The sequence below is a fragment of the Oncorhynchus gorbuscha genome, unplaced genomic scaffold (genome assembly GCF_021184085.1).
Source record: "Oncorhynchus gorbuscha isolate QuinsamMale2020 ecotype Even-year unplaced genomic scaffold, OgorEven_v1.0 Un_scaffold_4360, whole genome shotgun sequence".
Lineage (NCBI taxonomy): Eukaryota > Metazoa > Chordata > Actinopteri > Salmoniformes > Salmonidae > Oncorhynchus > Oncorhynchus gorbuscha.
This window is the reverse complement of record NW_025748393.1, coordinates 1-7006: the sequence shown is the minus strand read 5'-3', so window position 1 is coordinate 7006 and position 7006 is coordinate 1.

Genomic DNA, 7006 nt, shown 5'->3' with positions numbered 1-7006 from the left:
GGTAAGGGGAAACTAACGGAAAGGGGACACTAACGGTAAGGGGAAATTAACGGTAAGGGGAAACTAACGGTAAGGGGAAACTAACGGTAAGGGGAAACTAACGGTAAGGGGAAACTAACGGTAAGGGGAAACTAACGGAAAGGGGACACTAACGGTAAGGGGAAATTAACGGTAAGGGTGTAAAGAATTGCTATTCTCTTATGCAAGTGATCAGCCTACTGCTAAATGCATGGCTACAACTCACAGTAAAGGATGTGGGGCCCCCTACAGGATAACTCACGCACACACACCCCCATCCAGCACACACAGTCCCTTTTAGCTGAACGGATGTGACGGCGGGATTCGAGAGTGACGGACGGCCCAGCTGAGCCAATGGCGGAAGACTACAGACGGACGGCCCAGCTGAGCCAATGGCGGAAGACTACAGACGAACGGCCCAGCTGAACCAATCAAAAGATCCGATCTCCCAGGATCAACCTACTTTCTGTTTTGTATAAATTGTATTGTAACGGTTCACTCTTTCTCTTTTTCCTGCTGTTCTGTGCGAGCGAATGGGAGAGCCGTATATACGTGTACCAGATATTCTCACTCTGAATAAATCTGTCGCTTGTCGTACAATCTACCACCTTGTCTGAATCGATCCTTAACCGGCTCACCCTTCTACATATCCTTTTATCAACAGAATTTGGTAGCGGGAGGATGGTTTAATAACGGTCCGGTCGAAGAGAGTTGATTGGGTGTGAGAAGGAGAGTGACGGAAGGACGGTTGTAGGAAGACGGGTGAAGGAATTCGGGGAGGACAATAATTCTGCTCAACTCGGGAAACTGATCTAAAAGGTGCACTATAAACAAGGTAAGCAAAACCTGTTAAATCAAACTTTGCATATTGTCGTATAGTCTGTCTAAATTTTGATCAGTATTTCCGAGTAAGTATGAATTCTTGTGTAAATTTATAATTTGCTGACAAGTTGAAAGTACAGTGAAGTGAACATATGTGGTACAAACCGGCGACGGCCGGGTGATTAAATCATTGATGAGATATCAGTAAGGGGGTAGTTAATTACTATTCATTAAATCTGGCGCCGAGGGGATAAATTGTAATTTTGTCCCGTGACCCGGTCAGCACAGTCTGATAGCTTTCAATGATGAGGTATCACTTTTGAGGCCTGGATTAGTTCCGATAGGGGTCAATAACAGATCAGTAAGTGAATAGTTAATTACTATTCATTAAACCTGGCGCCGAGGGGACAAATTGTAATTTTGTACCGAGACTCGGTCGAAGTCCAGTCTGATGGTGTTGATTGATAGGGGTCGGACACGGACATGGATTTGGATAAGATAAGTTCCGATAGGGGTTAATAACAGGTCAGTAAGTGAATAGTTAATTACTATTCATTAAACCTGGCGCCGAGGGGACAAATTGTAATTTTGTTCCGAGACTCGGTCGAAGTCCAGTCTGATGGTGTTGATTGATAGGGGTCGGACATGGATTTGGATTCAGCACGGTAGAGATTAGGGATAAAAATCAGTAAGGGGATAGTTAATTACTATTCATTAAACCTGGCGCCGATAGGGGAAAAGATTGGCAACTTTGTCCCGCGACTCGGTCGAAGTCCAGTCTGATAAGTAGTCCAAAAGATAGGCTGATAATGTTTAGAGAGAACACGTGTATTTGTAACTGTTCATATAAAATGTAATGTGGTTGTAATCGTCTCCATCAAGATTGTTGATGGTTTGAGAGAGAGAGAGAACTCAAGAAGGGTTATTGGATAATCCGAAACTTATATGTTGTATGTAAACTTCCATGTTGTATGTAAACTTCCATGTTGTATGTATCTATAACTTCTGTGTAAAATGTATAATCAGGAACAAAATGACTGATGTATAATTGAAATAAGATCTGAGTATAATATTTAATATTGTGACTATATAGTCGAATAGATCCCTTGGTTGCGCGCTCCACAAAAGTTATACCAACCCAATCGTTTTTCTCGAACTGAATATTCAAGGAAAAGCTCTGAGATAAGGCAGAGTGTGAGCAATAGTGTCTCCTCGAATACATCGTTGTTATTAACTAACGACGGGCTAAGCATATTCTAATTATATTCAAGTAGTCTGGTAAAATTTCCGATTAAGTTACGATTAATTTCCGATTGAATTAAAATTGAATTACGATTTAAAATTCACAATGGCGACCCCCAATACTCCAAAGCTGAAGTTTAATGAGTTCCTAGATAAAAAAAAATAGAATATAGATCAGGGGGAAAGAGACAGTGGAAGGATATAAAGAAAGTCTGGGAGGGAGTAAAGTTAAGATGGACGCAAGCAGGTTACCTAGGAGGGGGACTGCCAACCGGGGTCCAGTTGAAAACAATGGAATGTGGGTTAAGGGAGACGTTGCAGGAAGCTAGAGACAAGGAAATAGGAAGAAACAAGGCCCATTTATTGAGGAACCAAGGGACCAAACAGAGAGAGAGAGCAGAAGAGGAACTAAAGATAGGAACTTGGGCCATAGAAGAAGCGCAGAAAGCACAACTAAAAAAAAAATATCCTGAAATGATGGGGTTGCCACTCCCCACGAGGGGCAGATGAACAGACGAGCTACCACCAGGAGATGGCGCCAAATCCCTCTACATGTATAATTACTAAAACATACAATACATGACAAACGGTGACCCTGACGTGGTCTGGTAAAAAGATATCGCTGGACATTGGTGTGCCAGCCGATTGGCCAGTACTGTCGTTGGACGGTGTGTCTCACAAATCCTGACCGGTCAACTAAAAAAGGGTAAGCAGACACCTGTTGTGGAAAACTAAAGTTCTGCACATTGGAGTTATACAAATTTAGTTTTGTGAGACACCTGTTTGATGTAAGTTACTAAATTTAAACTATTATGATGTGTGAGATTGGAAAATAGTTGAGAAAGTAATATCTCCATTGGCAACTGCAATTTTATTATTGATCAACCATACTTAATGGTGCATTGTGTATGGGATGTACTAGTATGCCTGGTTGGTAGGTGGTAACAGAGATCACTTACCACGTGTATGAATGATGGGTAACGGGTGGCCACCAAAGCTTGAATGGATAGTCTGGGACTACATGTATGAGTGGTGAGCAACGAGTGATCGCCAAAGTGCGAATAGAAAGTCATATGATGCGAACGTGATGTATTAGGCAGGGCCAAGTGTGAATGACGGATATTTAAATTGATTACTCGGACTTGAGATCGATTTAGCCGTAGGGAAAGGGTATCACTTGGGTTTCAGTAAAGACATTGGTTGTTGGCAGTATTGTAGTGTACATGGAATATCGTTGGAAATGGAAAAGGTGTAGAGAACTCCGAAGTCCACTCTAGATTTAAATAAAGGCAGAGAGGGCAAAGAGTAGAGGAGACTGGGTGAGAAGCTGTACAGAGAATGGACAGAAGGTGGGGCTATTGCATCTCCTACTGGTCTGCTTGCTGGGGAGAATGAAGATCTGTGTGTGTCTGGTGTAAATTGAAGTTTTTTACTGGCGAAAATGAAGATTTGTGAGACTCAAATCGTGTGCATGAAATACGTTTGATATTCAGTCGGGGACTAATATCGGTATGAAAGAGGCTTGGGGACTATTGGATAAGAAACTAATAATAAAAAATAAAATGGGGACTATTGGATAAGAAACTAATAATAAAAAAAATAAAATAAAAATGTAAGCTAACAATTGGGCATAGAAGTTAAAGATGTAATCAGATAAAACATATGAGAAATTGTTTGTTAACCAAGCCTGTATGTCCAGGATTTTATGCATTACAGGTGAACTACAGGTGAAGTCACTCAATCCAGTCCCAGAGGCTTGGGGACCATAGAAGACCCCTGGTGACAGCTAGCTGAAAGAGCTACCCAGATTCATATCGCACGGCTGAAGGGTAAGACACTTTTTCACTGTCGGACAATAAACAGAGTTCGGGAGAAGAACTGGAATTAACAGAATTCCGGGGGGCTAACTCCCGAATGAAGTAACCCTACCTGTCCTATCACCCCTGTTTTTGTCCATAGGAGTGAGGATGTGTCTGGCTCTGGCTAAGTGATGTGTATTTTGTTCCAAAATGAACATAAGAGATCCCTAGATCTGGGTAGACAGGAAGTTAGAGTAGAGATTACATGATAACCGACTTCGGACTGTTCTAGGATTGGAGAAGAGGGTATCCTTATAGCATAGAGGGTCCCACAAGGGTGGATAGGTTTTCCATGATATGGGGGAAACCTGGGAGCAATGTTGAACTTTGTAAAGGTGATGAAATCCTACTAACCATCAAAAATATTAAGCTCTATCATGCAGGCACTCACACCCTCGGACTACAAAGGACGAGGACAGACATGATGGGTGTGTTTTCTATTAAGGTACTGCCAAGACCAGAGGTAATCGGACACACTCCTCTACCACCACTGTGTTAAAAATACCATTCAGATAATTAATGTTAGAGACTATTCGGCTATTGATCAATTAGGAACTGGGACTGGTTTTGATGGTAGGGACAATTTGTGGCTGTCTTATATGAGGTACACAGCTAAATCCCTGACAATAAAGGACTGCATTATTTGTAGTCATGCTAGACCTGTTCTGGCTACACACCCATTTGGTGTTGGGGCATATGGGGGCAATTACAGTTGCATCACGGGTACAGGTAATGGCATTGATTATGGGAGATTGCCTGGAGCTGATTGCAGCAGTAACATAACCATTAATTCCACTTGTGGATGATGTGTGGAGCCAAAAGAGTGCTGAGACCCATTCTTAGAGGAGAATGGCAAGGTACGTGTGGTCTGACCAGTTTGATAATTCCACTGACCATTGTTGATGTTACTGCTGAACAGCTGCTGAGTTCTGTATCCAGGGGACCTGAGAACATTCCATCCCATGGGAGACATAGACGTAGTGCTCCATGGACAGAGGATGTAGTTGACATACACTAACCTGTTGGGAGTGCCAGTGGGGGTTCCTCATGAGTTTCAGGCCTTGGGTAGGAATGATGGACTCTGGCACTTACTACCTAGTATGGGTCCAGCATGGTGGATGCTAGACAGACTGCATGGATTAATTATATCTACTATAATCAACAGCGTTTGGTGAATTACTCCCATGATGCACTCACTGGTATGTCTGAACAGCTTGAGGCCACATTTGGGGTTTCCAGACAGAATACACTTGCCTTGGATATGCTTCTTGCCAGTCAGGGGGACGTCTGCAAGATGTTCGGTAAACAATGTTGCACGTATATTCATAATAATACCAGTCCAGATGGTGATATATCTAAGGCGGGCTTGATACACTATCTGCTAAGATGAGGTCCACGGGGGGGGGTGGAGGAGTCTGTTCTCTTGGCCTGGTTTGGTAAGTACACTGGTATGATGGTTACTGGATTTCTGACCCTAATTATTGTATTATTTGTTATTGATATGCTGCTTGCATCATACTGTGTTTTAAGAAGTCTGTTACAGATGTGATGAAGGATTCAGGGAGGATGGGACTGACTGAGGATGACACATGATATGCTGTTGTGAAGGTTTGGAGCCCCTGGGTGGCAAGGAGCCCACCTGGTACAGGATAGGATTAGCTGAGAGGACCAGATGGTTTCTAATAATTCTTTACTCTGTTTTCCATGACCAAAGTTTTATCCTACATCTTACATGTCAATAACAATAAAGTTTTATCCTGTTTTTGATAAGTGACACCCTTGCGGGTGACAAAAGGGGGAAACAAAAGCATACAACAAAGGCATATATCACTTCTTATTAATAATACACTTTTTATTATTTTCATGAAATGCTATGACTACTGAAATAAAGGATAGTGAGTGACACCCTAGCGGGTGTCAAAAGGGGGACTTAGATTTCACACTATTTTCTTTTGTTCAGTTTTTGAATGAGCTGTTCTCTTTTGACATGAAGGTAGTTTAAACTTTGTAACTGTTATATGATTCATTGCTGAATTTGTGTTCACACCCTTGGGGTTATTTTACATTATAGCCATTACCATAAGATTGAATGTTATCTGCTGTTGCCTTGTGTGGAGGTATGTATGTGTTATGCTACCTAGCTGATTTGAAACATTGTTAAAAGTATCAGGGCCATGGAACTTTCTCTTGCTGGAAAATACAGAAGGGAGGGCACATTCAGAGCGTGGGTTGCGAGAACAAGCGGTTTTTTTGTTAGATAACAGGAGCCAGGTGCGAGATAATGGTATGGAGCATGAGACCCATCTTTCAGTTTGCAGCCATTTTCATTTTCATTTTATTTTGAGATGTTCTCCGCTCTGTTGAATGAGGGTTGTAAGTTCCTAGGTGGCTGGTAGCCAACTTAGTACATAGTGGGATTGAATGGAGAACATGATGGTAATATACATATGTCTATTTCTGTTTAATACCGTGCCTTATTTCTTAGTCCATTAGGGAGAAGTTTCTCTTTGTGTCTGGATCTAGTTAGGTTGTGTCACGTCTCTGGTGAGACGTGAAGAGAGGGTTTTGTAAAGAATTGCTATTCTCTTATGCAAGTGATCAGCCTACTGCTAAATGCATGGCTACAACTCACAGTAAAGGATGTGGGGCCCCCTACAGGATAACTCACGCACACACACCCCCATCCAGCACACACAGTCCCTTTTAGCTGAACGGATGTGACGGCGGGATTCGAGAGTGACGGACGGCCCAGCTGAGCCAATGGCGGAAGACTACAGACGGACGGCCCAGCTGAGCCAATGGCGGAAGACTACAGACGAACGGCCCAGCTGAACCAATCAAAAGATCCGATCTCCCAGGATCAACCTACTTTCTGTTTTGTATAAATTGTATTGTAACGGTTCACTCTTGCTCTTTTTCCTGCTGTTCTGTGCGAGCGAATGGGAGAGCCGTATATACGTGTACCAGATATTCTCACTCTGAATAAATCTGTCGCTTGTCGTACAATCTACCACCTTGTCTGAATCGATCCTTAACCGGCTCACCCTTCTACATATCCTTTTATC